At 42.9% G+C, this 20,025-nt stretch overlaps 1 protein-coding gene across 1 annotated transcript in view; it reads left to right on the top strand.

The window, feature by feature from the left end:
• The first annotated feature begins 6,125 nt into the window (after positions 1-6,125).
• CLNK (cytokine dependent hematopoietic cell linker) overlaps positions 6,126-20,025 on the top strand; it is a 153,039-nt gene continuing 139,139 nt past the window's right edge. The window contains exon 1 of the mRNA XM_029952384.1: positions 6,126-6,182. The gene's annotated coding sequence lies outside the window, so the exon portion shown is untranslated. The remainder of the gene's footprint in view (positions 6,183-20,025) is intronic.

Below are 20,025 nucleotides of genomic sequence, written 5' to 3' on the forward strand. Positions count from 1 at the left end.
TCCCATGTGTTAAGAGAAACCTATTAAAGATTCCTCTGTGATGTTCGTGCTATTTTCTTTTTTCTTAATCCAATTCTCGCTTCAAGACCTAAATCCAACGAATGTGAGGACAGATGGCATGGGGCCCTTTGCCCTGCCAATTTAGCAACCCTGGCAATGGTTCAGCCCCTGTGTGGAGGAGTGATTTTGCCTGCATGGTTTAAAAATACCACAGTGTTTTAACCTTGGACAAAAGTATTTGGCAAACAACCCATAGCAGATTTGCATGTGTGTGGATGATGTCACACTCCTCACCAGATTTGTCTAAACAAGGCTTTGCTCAAGAAAAATGGCTAACTATGGCTGCCATTTAAATGCAGAATTAGGAGGCATAGCCTTGCTAGTCTTTAAGGAAATTTACCTGAGAGGCTGGAACATGTGCCATTGTCTCTATTCTTCACCTGACTCACTTTGGTGGTCAGTCAGGCTCCCTCCACTTTCTCACACTTGAAAACTAAACCACACTTGAGAACTGGAGGTGTGGTCTACAGTCAATTCCTTTGGCCAATTGCTAGGTGATGCACATACACAGTGGGTTCTTGGTGTTGTAAAGGATTCCAAGATGAGAAGCAACTATAGCCCCTCGCAAGGAATTTATGATTTAATATGACATATGAAGCTCACCCCCCAAAGCTCATCACTTCCTCAACAACCTCTTACGGGGTTACCTCCACTCAGAAACCCCTTCCCTCCTGAGCTGCATCTAGCTGGGTCCTGTTCTTCACTCAGACCGCAGCTCAAGTGTCACCTCTGCAGAAACTCAACCTCACACTGCCTTAGATGAAGAAACACCCTGCCCCATATGTCCCAGGACACTCTCCGTCCTACTAGGTTGTATCATCCCTTCATTGTACTGCACTTTCTCTTTCATATTCCTTTCTCACTGGCATCTTGCTAGGTACAGTAGCCTCTGCCACTGCTTGTTCCCATGGCCTTGGCAGGACAGACACACCAGCATTGTGGAGCCCTCATGATACCAAAGCTGGGAAGGAATTTATGGAGACAGTGGGGACAAATGACTCTGTCACCAATGTGGTGAGAACTTGGTGATGTTGAGACTCAGCTTTTTCAGGTGGGTAACAGTAACAATGATGCCAATATGGAAGTTTTGTGATAATTAAAGTATGCATTTATACAAAGTGCTCTTTTAGTGAAAAGTAGTGTGAACTAAGCACTGAATTTGTATTTAATGGATATTCATTAATCAATAAACCACCTAACATTTCTATGAATGCAGGAATTTAAGAGAAAGGCTCTTTCTGCATTTAGTTGTCATTTCCATGCTATGATTTCCAAAGAAGTTAGTCATGAATACAATAAAACTCAGCTAGGAAATAAATCCAAAAGTTCAGAAGCCTTGTCATGTTCACAATGGCCCTTCACCTCTGGTCCATGACCTCCCACACTGAACCCTACACTGGGGTTTGCCTTCCTGTAGGATGTATTAGGAAGCCAGGGACTCCTGAAGGTCCTTTCTGGAGAGAATGGACTTCTATGGGAATAATCCCACCTACGATAGTACCCCCAGACACCAGAAGAGCTTGACTATCAAGTGTGTTTATATGTTGGGTTTTCCCTAGGGAGCTACTTCTCAGCAGTCATGAAAATTGCCCAGCTGAGGACATAGACTCCATGAAACCCAGCACAGAGCTCAACTCATGCTCACACAAGATTCCCCTTTCCAGAGTGCTAGTGAGGCATGTAAGAGATCACAGCTAATTGAGAGAAGCTCATAATGTGTTTCCTAGAGGAGATAGGATATAGGATGGAAGGCAATTCGTGTGAGGTGAGCCCCTTTCAGAGGCCCGGAGTCAAACTGCCAAGGCCCTGACATAAACAGGTGCAAAAGCATTTTTTAAAAGTATTTAAAAAAAACCCAGAAATGCTAGTGCCAATTAACCTAAGTTCTCACACAGGAGCTCTCGTATAATTTGTAAAAACTACATGGATTTTGATCCATTACAGGAGACAGTACCCTCAACTAGGAATTCATAAAACCAACACACCTACCATGATGGCGTTGAACAGTCTCTCTTGTGTTTGGGGGCATATATGTGTATGTGCAAGCTGCACGTACCCCTGGTGTGTCAACATCAGACTTGACACCGTCCTGAGGCCAGCTGTGTGACGGGAGCCTGAACTTGGCAGTCACCACACACCAAAAAGAGGAAAACAAACACCAACACCAGGATGTTTAATATGCTTACCCAGGACCAGCAATTTTCTTTTAAGCACCTGAAGTTATCTTGTTCAAAAAATTGTGAAAGAAAACCAATGTGAGAGCAAGAACAGCAGGAAAGTGGTTAGGCCAGGCTTTATGATTTTTTGTTTTTGTTTTTGCTTTTTTGGCCTCTCCAACACATTGTCTCAGCTTTAGAGAAAAGAAAATTGTTTCTGTGTAGAATGTTTATTCACAAGAAGCCAGTTTCTCTGGGGAAAAGTGAGCAATGAGTACTTCATGGGATAACTCTACATGATTTTGGCAATTGCTTGTGAGTTTATAATGATTCCAAGATAAAAATTTTTTAAATAAGAAAATTATTTTTAAAATATATATACAAATTTCCATTTCTCCTTATGTGCATTAAATTCATAGAAGTTGAAAAAATATTTGATGACCTGTTTGAGTGGGTTCCAGATTGTTGACATGTGGTTGTACCTCCTCTTCTACCTATATTTATGAGATAAATTTGTCATTTCATGCACTGAAAATGCCATGAGGTTAGGAGTATCATGCTCCTTTTTTTTAAAGGATGAGAAATGAGAGAATCAGTTAAGTTAGATAACTTTCTGAAAGTAATTCAATTAGGGGAGCCAGAAGGGATTTGAACAAAGCCATAGTAACTCTAAATCCTGATAGTCTTGCACGTCTGCCTCCCAGAAGGGCCTCCAAAGAGCCAGTAAAAGCTTTCTTTTCCTCCACCCCAGGAACCATGGTCCTACTTGAACAATTAAGTCTTAAAAGTCCAGCTTTCTGGTTTTTTGTGGGATTTCTTTTTTTATTTGTTTTTTCCTGTAATTCTTCCATACAATCTACCGAAGGTCTTCATATCCTGAGTGGACTAGCCAGAGAGTAAAATCTTGACAAATTCCCTGTGCCAAGCATTGACAGATATGTCCCATTTGGACCCACAAGCAACTTGGCACATACCCATCCTCTGTTCATAGTTGTGTTGGGTCACTTACCCAACCACCAGGCAGTATTTAGGGTGGCCTCATATTATGCTGTAGTGGCACTATAAGAGGGCCCCAGGGAAAATCAAGGGACCAATATTAATTAGATGCCAGGCGTAGTACAAGATACTTAGTAGGAGGTAAGTAATGCAATCCTCACAGTAAATATCATCATCCCCAATTTACATATGAGACAGAATGGTCAAGTCTTTTGCCCAAATCCAGGTAGACTTTCAGGGATATATCTCACGAATTTTGAGCTGTCCATTAAAACCCAAACTCTTCTAGATTTTCCCAATACCCCTTAGCATGACTCAGAGTCCATGGACCCCATAAACTATGCAGGTAGGGTATGGAGTATGGTGGGCAAGAGATAAGAATTTACTAAGCAATTAACACAAAATAAATTGTCACTCCAATCAAAGATAACTGTAAGGGAGTCCTCCAACTGAGGAATGTAGACTGGACAGCAAGAAAAAGGAGGCCATGATGGGAGCCTGTGGGTGGCTGGCTCAGACTCAGAGAATACAACCAGTCTCTTTAGCTGCTTCTGTGTCTCTGCCTTTAGTCACCTTTGTTTTTATAAATTCCACCAGTGAGCTACACATGCTATCCCTTCAACCTAGGTATTTAGACAAACAATCACTTTGGCTTTGAATGTTCTCCTCGACCTTTGCTCCCTCCTTCTCCCTTCCTTCCTGCTCCTTTACTTACTTACTTCCATTCTTCCACCCTTCTTTCTTTTTCTCCTTCTTTCTTTCCTTCCTTTCCTCTCCCACTCCTTTTCCCCTCTTTAAATGTAGCAAATCCAGCTCAGCATTAAAGACCTTAATATCACCCTGTCCCAAGGGGAGTATCCCCTGAGCCCCAGAGTAGACAAATAACCACCTACACTATTAACCACATTCTTACTGTACCAAACTATCTTCTTTGATAAAAAGAAGATATCATCAAGACTTAGGTTCCTGTTGCAGTCCAACTACTAACTAGATTTCAACACGAGCATTAGAATTTTTTTCCCAAAGAAGGCCACAGTAATTGCCTTCCCTGTATCTACCCCCTGGGTGATCTCCCACATTTGTTTTGGACTTGATCTTGTGATTTACTTTGGCTAGCAGGACCATGGCAAACAGAACACAAGCAGAGACTTGGGAAAGACTTGAGCCTGAGACTTCCCCTCTCTGCTGCACTTCAAGCCCTGAGGCTACCATGTAAATGAGCCTGAGCTAGTCCGCTGGATGGTGAGCAGCCAAGTGGAGGGAAACTGGGGCACCTGGCTGACTTCCTGCATGAATGTAAGGAACCCATGTCCTCCACCTGATCAGGTCCTGCTGTGGGTTGAGTTGTGCCCCTCACAACCAAATTCATATGTTAAAATCCTAACCTCTAGTGTCTCAGAATGTGACCTGACTTGAAGACAGTGTCTTTGAAAGGTAGTCAAGTTAAAATGAGGTCATTGGGGGGGCTCTACTCTCATGTGACTGGTGTCCTTAAAAGAAGGGGAAATATGGACACAGGCATGGGCAGAATGCCATGTGAAGATGAAGACTTCCATCTATAAGCCAAAAAGCAGAGGCCTGGAATAGGCCTTATGTTCAGAGCCTCAAAGGAACCAATCCTGTGGATACCTTGATTCAGACTTCTGGCCTCCAGAACTAAGAAGCAGATAATGTATTTGTCTTGCTTTAACTACTGACTTGGTAGAACTTTGCTATGGCAGCCCCAGGAAACCAACACAGGCCCAGAGCAAATGAACCAATCAAGTAAGTCACACAGTAATGAGCTAAGTAAGATGGCTACAGTTTTAAGTCCCTCGTGCATCAAAAGCTAATTGATAAAGTAGGTAAATGTCTCGGATTTCCCTAGGCTTCAGTTCTCACAATTACAACATGGATTTGTTTAAATGTATTTCCCTCACATAATTATCAGTAAGATTTAGTAGGATAATGCTTGCAAGTTGGTCAGCACAGTTTCTGGCACATAATTAAATTTAATGAGTGCCTACTTTAATGCTTTAAATTTACTTTAATGTTACCTTGAGGGTATTTGTTAAGTCAACACCAGATTTATCTACCCAAGAAAGGATGAACTTCTACCTGTGAATTTATTTTAAATGTTATTGGGATTTATTATGAGATTCAACATCAATTTATATAAAACTAGAAGGTAAAGTGGCACACACCAGATTGCAGCAGGCATTTGCCAGGACTTACTTAAATGAACCAGAAGCAAGGCAGAAAGAAATTAAATATGCTGGGTACCTAACATGTGTCCCAAATCTTCCTACATGTCTTATTTACATTATTTTGTTCATTTCTTGGAAAGCTCTAAAATATAAATATTATTGTCCCTGAATCACAGGCATGGAAGCTAGTTGAGAAACTGCAACTTGTCTGAGATCATCCAATTAACAGTTAACACAACTGGAAGAAGAGCCAGGCATGTCTCATGCCAGACCTGTGTTCTCACCATTGCACCCGTTGGATCCGGTCCACATGTCTTGTGTGGTCTCAGGAAGCCACTGCAACATCAGGTCATAAGTTAATCAGGGTTCAGTGTGCATGTGAAACAGGAATGGCAAAACCTACCTTTTATGCTGGAGTGCTGCTCAGCAAACTGTGTGGGTATGTTCCTGTAGTTGTGAAGGGCTGTTTAGGGACTCCATGTATCTTTAAGGACATCCTTTTGGGTTGAGAGACTTTCACATACTGCACTTTGACCGAAGAGGAAGTCCTACCCACATGCAGGTCCCACCACCCTAGTCTGTGGCTGCATTTCACAGGAAACACAACCTCAAACGGACCTAGGAGGGGCTTTCTGCTGAAGGACACTGCTCAGCGTTGAGAATAGTGCACTGCACTGTCGTACGGATTACCAGCTCTCAGACTTCTCTGCAATGTCTCCACGGGGGCCCCTCGCAGGAGACCAGCATCTCAGCACAGGACCTTGTGGACGGCCACACTCTTCAGGTAAACTAAGTAGGCCAGCTCCATCTGAGTGGGCATCTCACTGTCATAAATGATCATTAGGAAACAGCTGACACCATGCCAAAAAGAAAAAAAGAAGAAAAAGGTTTTTATAACATTAAATTCTGGGCCTTCTATAAAGCATCGAGCGGCATCAAGAAAGCCAGCTCCCTTAACTCAGTTTTTAAAGATCTCTTAATTCTGCTGGAAGAAAGAATCAAGATACCTACCCATTAAAAATTAAAAGACTAGATGTTTTCAGTCTTCTCATCCTGGAGCTCAGACCTCCTGACTGTTTGCTCCTAAAATCCAAAGGCCAAGCCAGTTGCTGGCTTTCTTGGTTGACCTTCATTAGGACAGCCCCCTAGAAAGGCAGCCTCAATTCAAAGTAGGTCATTGAAAGTAGAAGTTAACTCCTGGAGCCCCTGTGGATATATATATATATATATATATATATATATAATGTTCTAAGTTGAAATACTTTCCTTTCTGGTTTGGCATGACTTTGGAATTATACCAACCATCCTTGAGCTCACAGGGATGAGGAGCCCAAGAGTAAGAGTGAAGGTGGGTACAATGTTCACCCTCCAAGGTGCCAAGGGAGGCATCTCTGTCGGGTTTTTCTTGGAGAAACAAAACATAAGAGAGAGACACAAAAAAACAGAGTTAAGTATCATCAAAGTCTGTCTGCTTTACAAGATAGTCATGTCTGAAATTTATCAATACTGATTTTTTCATTGTGTGCCAATGTTACTTACCTGAGTATACTCTTTGCTCCTCTTATATCATAGCCCCTCAGTGCTGTTGCTCCCTTGAATTCCTAGAGGCCCCTCAAACTGCAGGGAATGGTTATTTCAAAACCGAGGCAGAGAGTGGTAGGTAAGGCCAATTGGAGGTCTTCCAGAGAAATGACAAAACTTCAGAAAGCCTCTGAGAAACTAAAGATAAAATATGCCCCAGAGAAATAGGAAAGACGACTGGCATTTACAGTTCTATCTCTCGAAAGCCAGTCTGTGTGCATTAACTGGCCTGATCCTCACACCCGACCTTGAGTTAGGTAGTATTTTCCCTGGTTTATAGGAGAACTCGAGTAGTCCAAGTGAATGCTCAAGGTTGTCCAGCCTCTGATGTTCTAACAGGGTTCAAAAGTGCCCTGATTGCACCTGAGCTGACTGAGAATAGTTTTTCTTGGCAGCTTCCTAGAGTTCATCTTGCAGCCATTCCTGGAGTGGTGTTAGACACGGGCCATCTAAAGGCAATATTTCTCTTTCTTCTCTCCAAGGAGCCCTCTCAGATGACTCCATGAACAAGACCATTCTAAAACCAAAGATTATTCTTTTCTGTACCATTTGGCCAGCGTTGGCCTTCACATCAGGAGACCCTATTTCTAGCTCACTTTGCCTTGAGTCAGGTGCTGTCCTGGAAAGACTGTGGGATTTAACATCTGACAAGTTGGTCGGGATCCAAACTCTGCCACTTGGACCAGACATGTTACTTTATCTCCCTCAACCCTCTATTCCTGCATCTTTATAATGGAGCAACATCACGTAGCACTTGCACTGATAACTATTTAGCCTCAATAATATAATATTTACATTAAATGAAATATGGTGCATATTTAACACTTGGTAGGCACTCAATAACTGTTGGCTCACTTGTCATTTCTCTCTTAGCCCCAAATCAGCACTGGCCTTATTCCTAAAACAGGCCCATAACCACCATGGAATTTTTAATACAGATAAGTTTATGAATATTTTATTTAATAATAATAGGCTGCGCAAGCAGCCTTCACTAAGTAGACAGGGTGACTTCAGGGCATTTAAAAGATGTTGTCACTGAGGCTCAGGTGAGTTGTTGAGGGTATATAGCATGGTGAAAGAGAGAGAGAAGGAACTTTGAAGTCAGTCAAAACTGTGTATGAATGTGGTGTGTGACTTTTGTGTCTTTGGGTAAATGGCTTAACCTCTCTGAGCTTCAGTTTGATGTTGTTGGTGTGTTGTAATTTGAAACTGGGTAAAACAATGCACTCTGTGTGTTGCTGTGAAGATGAGAGCAGATGTACATACAGCGTCTGACACTGAAATGATATTCAGGGAATGGACAAATGGCAGCTAGGCAGTGTCATTGCCAAGGTCACACAGTCAGTAGCAGAGCTAGATAAAAGAATCTTTTTCTGAACACCATTGCATAAAGTAGTCATGTCCAAATGTCGACTATACTTCAATAATAATTTTTAAAAGCCATTATATGCACCATTGCAGATAACTTCCAAGACCCACCAAGACCTGAGTTCTGGAGAGTTCCTTCAGGCTATGTCTACCCGTTCTTGCATGAGGAGGATACAATGTTCAAAGGGGTTATCATTAAACAGAGATAATTATTTGAATCTAAGAGTTATTTTAACAGATTGAAACAAAATCTCCAGTGATATTGCGAAGTGAATTATCAATAAGTCTGAGAAAGATCCAGTTAAATAAGTTCAATATCAGTACTTTAAGAAGGAAAAATTATCATGAAAAACAGAACAGTGGAGGAGAAAAAGGAATATCCTTAGTGGGTTTTGTTTCATTTGTTACTTTTGTGGACAGAATACATTGGGAATCATCATCATGGCTCACTTTGTTTTTTAAGTAGGTATATTTATTCTTACTCTGTACAAGAGGATGCTGAGGTTCAGAGGAATTCCCTATATTGTCCATTTTACACAGTGAATAAGAAGGAAAGTCAGAAATGGGACCCAGGTCTTTCTGAATCCCAAGCTCCTGCTTTGTGCACAATGATTCGTCAGTGCTCTGATGGATGTGTTCAGGATCACGATCATAGCATCACTTTGCTTCAGACCAACCAATAGCATGTTAGGACTCCTAGATACACCACAAGCAATAGCAAAACAAGTGTATATGTTTGGTTACTTTATTTCATTGGTGATGCTAATCAAAAGACTCTTTCCCAAACAGCTAAGCATTAGAAATGAAGTCTGCGGTACACAGTTATTTGCTATATAAACTAAGAGGAGCCAAAAATCTGGACACAACATGGAAATTCAATATCCATGTGTTTGAAGGCACAGCCTTCCATGGTGGTGTGTTCTCTGTTGAATTCAGTGTGAAATAAACATGAGGGGTGGCTAGTAGCCCAGCCCAACCTCTGAGAGTCCTGTGGACCCAGATTTAGTCATCAGCTTTGCAGATTTCATCCAAGGTATCCGAAGTTGATGGGACTCAGGGGTGTTGTCTTGAGCATTCTGGCATGTACATTTATCTTCTGTGACTCTGCTCAACTGTTAAAAGTGTACGTGGGTTATAAGCTCCTTTCCAGTAGTCAGATCTATGCAGGAAACCAAATTCCTGCCAGAAGGTAGGCTTCTGAAAACAAAGTCAGAGCTGGGTCATTACAGTTGTTCAATTCGCCAAGCTATGGATGGTCTGATGTCTTGATAGAAACCCGGGGAGCAGTCTGCGCCATGACTACCTACTGATGTTCATAGATCAGGTTCCTCTTACTCCTGGGCATGGCTGGGGATCTCCTAACCAGCTCTATTTGTCTGGATATTCCCCTTAAGAACACTTCCCTGCCCCAAACTCCTACTTCTGTTCTCAAACTCTTCCTACTACACTCCTCACCCTCTCCTTGAGAAATAAATAGCCTGCGATTTGATCTAGAGAGTTACTTCCTAGAAGAATAGTTTTAGACATTATTTAACCTCTCAGAACCTCCAGTTATCCTTTATAAAATGAAATTACAATACCCACCTTCTGGATTTGTGGGGAGAAATGAGATGCAGTATATAAAAATTATGTATTATAGTGTGTGGCAATTATTAAGTGCCAAGCAAAGGACAGTGGCTATAAAATAATTTTTAGCACAGTTATCATGAGCTTATTTTATATTCAGGCAAACTTTCATTAGATTCTTTGAACTTTTTTTGTTTCACTTTTTAAAAGTCTTGACTGGGGCGCCTAGGTGGTCACTCAGTTGAGCATTCCACTTGGGCTCAGGTCATGATTTCATGGTTCATGAGTCCAAGCCCCTTGTTGGGTTCTGTGCTGACAGCTCAGGGCCTGGAGTCTACATTGGATTTTGTGTCTCCCTCCCTCTGACCCTCCACTACTTGTACTCTTTATCTCGCTCGCTCTCTCTCCCTCTCTCTCTCTCTCTCAAGAACAAGCAAACATTTTTTAAAAAAAGAGTCTTGACCTAAAAATCCTATTTTAAGGTGATTTCTACAGGAAGCTAATCTTATCATTTTCCTATTATTTTAATTGTTCATCTATCAGAGCCTTGGTAGCATCTCACAACTCCCAAAATGCACTGATCCTCTGAAAATATTAAGACTTAACTAAAAATGATTTTTAAAAATCCTTTAGAACACTTTCCTAGCCAAATTCAAATCCTCACCGTCCTTCACGGTACTGATACTTAGAAATTGCTCAACAGTTGCCTGTTGAACTATACTGCATAACTGCTTGTAGTTGACAAGATACTTTCACTTCCACCATTCCACTTGGTCTTTAAACCCTTCCTATAAGCAGGGCAGGCAGTGTTTATACCCCCTTTTTTTCTGGCTGGAGAAACTGAGACTCAAGTTGCATGGCATGCTGTACAGGCCAGCACACCTTAGCTTCGGGATTTGCTTCTGATCTTGCCAGGTGAGCGATCCTGAATAAAACAAAAGGCAAAGAAAGAGTTAATTGTATGAAGGAAGCTCAATTTAGCAGTTAAGTTCTAAATGCACTTGAAGTTACAAAGAAAGCAATGACCTCATCTGAATCCATACTGTGCATTTGTTCACTAGACAGATTTGGCTCAAGAGAAGTCTTGCTGCACAAAATGACGGGATTGCTCAATATTGGAAAATCTGGGTCATTTGGATTGTTGCTGTACAGTGGAATCTAAAGTAAACAGGGTGTCCTACATAGGGTTCTGGAATTCAGCAGATGGCATTATTATTACTGTTGTTGTTGCTGTCATTGTTGTTGTTACAGATTACAGTACTCTCAGTCCAGTCTCTATTAGACTACCTGACTTTTCATGTCCCTTTTTTGGATTTTAAAATGCTCTTAAACTTCTTTGAGACCCACTTTACTGTGAAACAGCTCATCAGAAAATGACCAGCATATAGCAAGTGCTTAATAAATTACTATTTCAAGAATGACAGTGCTTTCACCAGCAGTCTTTAGATGTCTAGGGGGGTGGGGCACCTGGGGGGCTCAGTCGGTTAAGCGTCCAGCTTCAGCCCAGGTCATGATCTCACAGTTTGTGGGTCCGAGCCCCACATCAGGCTCTGTGCTGACAGCTAGCTCAGAGCTTGAAGCCTGCTTCAGATTCTGTGTCTCCCTCTCTCTCTGACCCTCCCTTGCTCACGCTGTCTCTCTCTGTCTCTCAAAAATAAATAAAAAACATTAAAAAAAATTTTAGATGTCTATGGGGGAAGTAGAGTCACCAGACCTATCTCCACCCCAAGGTCAGCCTGTAACTTGTAGCAGATGATGACATATACATAGATGGCAGATGGATGGATGGATGAATAGATAGACAGATGATAGATAGATAGATAGATAGATAGATAGATAGATAGATAGAGAGACAGGCAGACAGACAGATTGAGGCCTGGCAGTACTGGACCCAATCAGTGCAATTCTGCCATGAATTATGAGAGCCAAATGAAAATAGGGTGAGGCAAACAGGTAAGCCTTTTTAAAAAAATGATAAGGAAACATCTTATTAGGCTCCTGATCATCTACATTTTAGTTTTTGCTGCAGTCTAGTTTTATCTGAGCAATAAAACAACTTCAGTGGTAAGAAGGCAGGAGGAGGGAATGATGAGGAAAAGGATGGGGAGAAAGAGGAGAGGAGAGAAGAGGAAAATGAAGGAGGGGGAACAGAAGGAAGAAAAGGGATATTAGAAAACAACAGGAGCAGAAGAGAAAAAGGATTAAGGAAGAGGCTATTTACTACAACATTAAGTAAAGGGGGAAAGAGAAAAAGCTTACCATGGAAGGGAAGGAACGCTTTCTGCAAAAGAAAACGGAAGATGGGTTTTAAAAACAAAATGAACCAGGAGGAATAAGTTCCAGAGTCTATAGATTGCATCAGATCATTAAGGGTGTTTTCAAAATCATTTAAAATAAAAAATGGATGCACATTCACATTGCCTTGAGACACTTAAGGGAAGTTACTTGTTACCAAGACAGTTGCAAAATCTTTTTTTAAAATATGCCCATACTTAATTGCAGAAAAACTAGGAAAGCAGTCTCCCACATTCCTCAAAAAAAATCTATACTAACAATCCGTTTGACTCCAAATGCTTCCATTTGTTGGAAATCCAATAAAATTAAATGTTATACTTAATTAAATGTAGCTGATTGCTCTGACCAGGGTACAGAAATAGAAATACAATCAGCATAAGGCTTCCTCTAAGCCTGAGCATCTCAAAGATGTCACTTTCTCATTTTTTATGTGAAAATAGGAGAAAATTGCATATAATTGTGACCAAATTAATAAACATCTGCATCTGAGAAATGAGATATTTTAACACATTTACTTAAAGCATGTGAAGGTATGCTCACACACAGACACATAAGCACACACGTGCTCACACTCACACACACACACACACACTCCCTGGCCTTTTCCCCCAAATATACACCCTGAGGCCCTCCTTCTCTCCCTCCAGTCCAGTAACATCCACCATTTTGGATCTGTTGGAGGTGACGGGATAGAAAATCTGATGTGTGTTGTGTGCGGTTCTTCTCCTGTTTTTGTGTTTTCATGAGGAAAAGCATCAAGCCTCCTTTTGACCCTCCCTTCCAGCCTTGACCCAGTTTTAGCTGCCGAGCCACGTCGTGCTTTCTTGACTGTCTCTCATATTCTCCACAGTTCGTAGTTTGCTTTCAGCCATTTCTTCCATCTGCTCAGATACACCATCATTACAAGAATGCTGTTTCTTAAACTTTGAAATAAAGAGGCTAGCATTTTTATAAGCCTTATCTTTGAGGAATAAGTGAGAAATATTTGAGAGCAAAAAAAAAATCCCTTACTATAAAAGCATTGTTTTTCCTTCATAAAATATTAATTTTGGATCAGGTGAAATGCAGCAGAAATATTTATGATAACATGGCTCTTTGCAAGCTCAGTTTGGTAGGTAGCGCGGGCGAATTCCCAGTGGAGAGCTAGCGTTCTCCAGGATAACAAGGAAATGTGATTTGTTGCTTTACATATTTCCAATTGTTTAAACTGCTTATAATACCATAAGGGTATTAATTATTTTCGGATTAAGATCCGCACAGAAATCCAATCCATTTATAAAACAAGTCTTTTCTTCCCAACACGGAGACCCCAGGCAGGTTTCAAGCTCAGAGCAGCCACCCCGGTTTTAAAGCCCGGATCTAACGTATGTTCCTTGGAAATCTTACGCATACTCGTATCTATAGGGCCTTGCTTCTTTTATTTTAGTTTTCTGAAATATTTATGTGTTTTAACCATCAAATCCATTATTTTTTTTAAAAAATGCTTTTCAAGGGCGCCTGGGAGGCTCAGTCTGTTAAGTGTCTGACTCTTGATTTTGGTTTCGGTCATGATCTCAGGATTCATGAGCCCGAGCCCTGCTTTGGCTCCATGCTGACAGCTCTGTCTGTCTCTGTCTCTCTCTGCTCCTCCCTTGCTCTGTGTCTGTGTGTGTCTCTCTCTCCTTCTCAAAGTAAATAAATAAACATTTTTAAAATAATCAAATGCTTTTCAGTGAACAAAATACTTAATAAGATAATCAAATACAGTAATTGGGACCATTCCCTCCAAAACTGTGGGGTTAGGACAGAGACTCCTCTACCCCGGGACCCCAGCCATGCTGTGCACCTCTCTTTGACAAGGCCCTCTTTATACCTGGAGAGCGGTGGATTACGTTTTAAAGGGAGGCATCCTAGGGTAGAGCAGTGTTTTTCACATTGGGCTTCATTTTGGGCCCCAAAGATCTCCAGAGTCTTAGGTATCTGTAAATCCCATGAGAACGCCATCATTGAAACAAAAGCACAGATTTCTAAGCCAAAATTAATTAAGAGTGTATTTTGTTTCCTTTGCCTCAGCTTTGAAAGCTGGTACACAGGCAATTATAGTGCCCAGGTTGGCATTTAGGATTAGATTTGCATTGGCATCCAATGCAGTTGATATCTCTACTTGTTGGAGAAATAAACAGTCATTGTGCCAAGAGATGGTCCCTCCCGGTGACTCCGCAGGGCCCCAAGATCTCCTACCCAGCCCCTCCCTGACTCTGCAGGCAGAGTGTGGTCTCTTCTGGAGACCAGCATCCCACCACAGAGCCGGCTCTGGACAGATGAGTGACCTTTGCACCAGGTGCCCTGCTGTGACTGATTGATAGCACCAGAGCATCACTTCCTTCTGATCAAGAAAGCCACGCTTAGGCTTTGCTTCTGTGGCTAATGAGGAAGAGAAACTGAAATAAATGCCCCGATTCCTATAAAGTGCAAACACATGGTATTCTCTCCCTGGCTGGAAATGGCAGCCTCCCCATGTTGGTAAGGGGAAGCAAGAAAAGCAAGCACCCATGATGCTCTTTTATCTAGACTCCGATGCCCACCTTTCCATTATGATGCACCAAGTAGGGATCAGGGCTACCTGTGAGCAGTAGAGGGTAAGGAAATCTTCCACTGACCCCATAGGGAGCTGTGCGGACCCCTCTGGGCACGCCTTCCCATGCGTCCCAACACCAGCCTACATTTTCCCATTATTTACAGATATGTATTTAATTTCACTCTGTACACTTGCTTACAGCATCATGGGGAAAACAAACCAGTGTTATGAGGCAGGGTCTTGCTCTGTGCTCTTTAATTACTAGTATCTGGACGGTGCCAACACATAGCAGAACTTCAAAAAATGTTCTCAAGATACACAAATTCTACCCTGAACAACAGTTGTATGAGCCTGGATTTTTACTCACTGGTTGCTCATAAGCAAGCCCCGGGAGAGGAATTGCTGCCCGGTGAGATGAGAAGCCTCCCCCTCTCTGATCTGTGGCCTCAGTGTCTGGACGTGGTGGGTTTCTTTACACAGTTCACTGAAAAGTAACTCAGAAACAACTCCAAGCAGACCGAAGACTCTTTATGAGTAGCGGTGTCCCTGCATTTCCAGTTTGGGAGGCGCCCGGGACAGCAAAGCAGATGGAATGAGAAAATGCCAGGGAGCAGCACCGGGCAGACAGCGGAAAAGGAAAACTCTCACATCTACTTCCTTCTGCATTAAAATACTGCCCATTCCTCCTTAAAATAGCAACACCTGGGCTCCACCCAGGAACGACTGGATCAAACTTTCTGGGGCGTTAGTATTTGTTAAAGCTCCCCGGGGAACCCTGAAGGGCAGACAGTTGTGAGAACCCGCGGGGACCCCACTGGCAGTCCTGAATGGCAGGGAAGAGCTCCTCATTTCTGGCGACTAAAACCTCAAGTCACACAGGACATTTAGGAGCGCCTGGGTGGCTCGGTCAGTTAAGCATCCCACTCTAGATTTCGGCTCAGGTCATGATCTCGTGGCTTCGTGGGCTTGAGCCCCACACCGAGCTCCGCTTGGCAGCATGGAGCCTGCTTGGAATTCTCTCTCTCTCCCTCTCTCCTTCTTTCTCTCTGCCCCTCCCCCACTCATGTTGTATCTGTGTCTCTCAAAATAAATAAGTAAACTTTAAATAAATAAATAAATAAATAAATAAATAAATAAATAAATACATGCATGAAAGTGATACAGGACATTTAATCTTCAAGTTCAGGTTAGTGGCAATCAGCATCTTTCCACATCTTAGGCATCTTGTGCTCCACGTAACCCCCACAGGAGCCGTACCATGGCTGCTGTGTTACCCCCACTTTGTGGATAAGCAAACCGAGGCTCAGAGCAGGGGGATGATTGTCCCAGCAGATAACTAGAAAGCATCGACAGGAATGGTTCTCCGTTCCCGCTTACTGTCCGCGCCGCGTAGGGCACGTTACTTACCGTCTGTGAATGTTCGTTTGGTTTTGTATAAAATAAGGATGATACTTCAGGTCACACTGGGTTACTGTGGTGGGGCACAGACGGTATTCATGACATTGCTTCTGAAAATACGCCTGTCAGGAAGGGAAGACCTTGTATTTTTTATAATAAGCACTTTCCTAAAACTGATGGACGTAAGGTTCTTTCAACTGACTCACCACACCTCGTTCTCACCACATCCTTTATAAAACGACTGAGATCAGGTAGAACCGCAGACTTCTCAGATAAGGTCTTAGATGCGCGGAAGAAAGCGAAGAGTCCCTCGCCTTGTGGACTGCCATCAAATATGTCACGCCGATGCCACTGCCTGGTTGGCTCAGCCTCTGCTGTGGGTCACTAAGACCCCAAAGTTTGCTTTATCAGTGCCAGAGAGGCTGGACTCCTTTCCTGACTGTTTAAAATTCTTTTTGTACAACAGATTATTTACATCTCTTAAACTCTTATTCAGATTTTTTTGAGCTCTTATTAAGGTTCTAAAATACAAGCTGTTACAGATGAAATAATTTACAAAGGTTTACGGACAAAGCTAAAGTTAAAGATTCCCTCCACCAGCCCTACCCTGTCCGTCCCTGATGTCCATGTGTGGGCCCTCGGCAAACCTCTGCAGGCAGCTTTATTAGAGAAAATAAAACAGAAGACACATAATAACATTTATCCAACTTTCTGAGACTATTTTTTGACACCAGATATGAAAGAATTACAGTTTTTTTAGTGGGACTATTTTATGGACTCTTGGAACTGAACGAGACCTATTTGATCATGTTTCAGATGAAAAACAGAGGTCGAGTATTTTAATGCCTTGGTCAAGGTTACACAACGGATGGAAGGTGGAGCTAGAAAGCGTCTTCTCTGGCCACCTCCTAAGATCTCAGATCCAAGGCAGTAAGCCTTGGAGGGGACTGTCCCGTACCCTGTGATTCCTTCACCTAAGAGCCGGCCAAGGGCCAGACACAGAGGGAGCCCCTCCTAGAAACTGTCTTCCTTTATCCCACCTCAGCACTGCTAACGGATGCATTCCAAGAAATGAAGTGGCTAAGCTACACATTTCAGTGGGGGATGGTCCTAAAGCGAGGAAGGCGATGCAAATGCGTCCCGTGTGACCATAATCAAGTAATTCTTCTAAATATTAATACCCAACAATTGATGCCAATGTAACCCCACACACCCAAATATGACACGGGTGATGTTAAAGCAGCCTGCATACTTTACTTTGTTATACAAGTAGTTTCCATACTTCCATAACATTTTACAGAGGTATCAACTTATTCCACACTTACTGCAATACAGTAAGAGAAAGATATGGACATTCACATTTATAAATCAGGAGACACGAAGTGCTCCTAAAAGGTCACACAGCTAATAACAGCACAGGGACAGAGCAGCGTTCTTCACCATCTAGTGTAGAACTCTTCCAGTAGCTGATGGGCTTTGTTTGTGTTATGTTGATGAAGACTCAAGCCCTCTTCCCCACCGCCATGGAGGAGACAATTTTCAAGGAGACCAAGCACTAGATTCTCCACACCACATCCAGAGAGGACAGTCAGCGAATGAGATACCAGCAGTGGCCTCCTCTTTACCTGCGGTCACACACAGACTACACGCAGCTGTGAAGTCACACACAGGGCGTCTGAGCACCTGGGGCTTAGTCTGGCCCGTTGGTAACTTCTGTGCCCTTACTGGTCCAGGATCACACAGCTCAAGTCCAAAGCCCGTCCTTTGTCATTCATGGCCCCTGATAATCAGAATCCAGTGGATCTTCCCAAGATCCTTTCCATGCACTACCAGCATTCACAGCTGAGCCCTGGGGCCCCACCAAGCTGTCCCAAGCCTCTCTGTCCACACTCTGTCTTCTAACAGCTTCACCTCTTTGCACATGGTCCTGCACTTGCCCGACACACCTTTCCTAATGCTAAGCCAAGAGGTTATTGACATAGTCTGCAAGACTCAGCTCAAGTATTATCTCCTTTTTTTAAAAACAAATCTTATTTACTTATTTTTGAGAGAGAGAGAGAGAGCGCGCATGGGAAGGGCAGAGAGAGAGGAAAACAGAGGATCCAGAACAAGATCTGTATTGACAGCGGAAAACCTGATGTGGGGCTCAAACTCACAAACCATGACATCACGACCTGAGCTGAAACTAAGAGTCAGACACTTAACACTGAATCACCCAGGTGCACCTCAAATATTATCTCTTTTAGGGGCCCCTGGGTGGCTCAGTCAGTTAAGCCGTTGACTTGGGCTCAGGTCATGATCTCGTGGTTTGTGAGTTTGAGCCCCACATCGGGCTCTGTGCTGACAGCTCAGAGCCTGTAGCCTGCTGCAGAGTCTGCGTCTCCCTCTCTCTCTGCCCTTACCCTTCTTACTCTCTGTCTCTGTCTCTAAAATAAACATTAAAAAATTTTTTTAATAAAATTAAAATATTACCTCCTTTTTAAAGATTCTCCTGGGAAACACCCTGGGGAGCCTCAGTCAGTTAAACATTTGACATCGGCTCAGGTCATGATCTCACGGTTCGCAAATTCAAGCCCTTCATTGGGCTCTGTGCTGACAGCTCTGAGCCTGGAGCCTGCTTCAGATTCTGTGTCTCCCTCTCTCTGCCCCTCCCCTGCTCACCTTCTGTCTCACTCTCTGAAAAATAAACATTTAAAATAAATGAATGAATAAATAAATAAATAAATATTTCCCCTGGCCTCCAAGGCACAAAGAATTTGTTTTGTTTTGTTTTATATGCATCTGCTTTTACAGAGCACTTTGATAACAGCCATCATAGAGAGATGCAGAATCCATATTATACTGAGTTTTAGGAGTGCCTTGTGAACAGAGGCCATGTCTTATTGGGCACAATATTTGCACAAAGTCCTCAGCAAATGGCAGTTGGATAGATGGATGGATACATGGCAACAGAAAGATGGCAGAATGATCTAGAAGTGCGTAAAGCTCAGTGGGGTGTGATATGGTGACTGGCCAGGAAATGGCATTTTTGAGTCCTGTGTGTTCGGGCTTTTATTGCAAATGGATGATCTTGGGCATATAAGTTAGCCTTCCTGAGCCTCATTCTTTTTAACACTGAAGTCCAGTCCCAATCCTGCTCCATTCAGCAAGGAGCTCTGGAAGGCTGATGGACAGGCACCATATCTATGGCTCCCACCCCTGGCTTCCTGTTGTGTTTGGCCAATTGGAAACAGCAGCATGAGGCTGTGGCCAGAAGTGTGAGATAGGGATTTCTACCCCACCAACCCACATCTCTCCCTCTGGGTCCCTCATACTGTGGAAGCCACGGTTCCCTTCCCACCAGCCCCGTGTCTGGATCGCAATGACCTTTGGCCCCCTTGAACCCCCAAGCATGATAACAGCACCTCTACGTCTTTCACTTTCCTTTGTGGGTTCGCCACGCCCTGTCCACACCTTTTAAACTATCTCTTTATTAAACTGTTCTCAAGTTACCAATTTGAGGGTGCCATCCATTTCTTGCTAGACCCCCAACTGATATGGTGGGCAATATCCTTCATACCTCCCAGGATCTTTGTGTGGATTGGGTGTAATTATTGATGTAAAGCTCTCAAAGTCTCTGCTACTCATTTATTTGGCAAATGGAGTTAATAATCTCTCCTGTGTGGGTGAATACGAGCCACAAATAAAATGTGTCCTATGTGAAGTGGCAGAGAAATGTCGCTGCCAATAAATATTTCATGAGAGAGTCACACTTTGGAAGGAAAAGCACCCATTCTCTTGCACGTGCAGGGGTGCCCTGAGCAGAGCCCATCGAGCAGGCGCCCAGGGGAAGTACACAATTGCACACCAGGGAAACCAGGCT

The sequence above is a fragment of the Suricata suricatta genome, chromosome 1 (genome assembly GCF_006229205.1).
Source record: "Suricata suricatta isolate VVHF042 chromosome 1, meerkat_22Aug2017_6uvM2_HiC, whole genome shotgun sequence".
In the NCBI taxonomy this organism is placed as follows: domain Eukaryota; kingdom Metazoa; phylum Chordata; class Mammalia; order Carnivora; family Herpestidae; genus Suricata; species Suricata suricatta.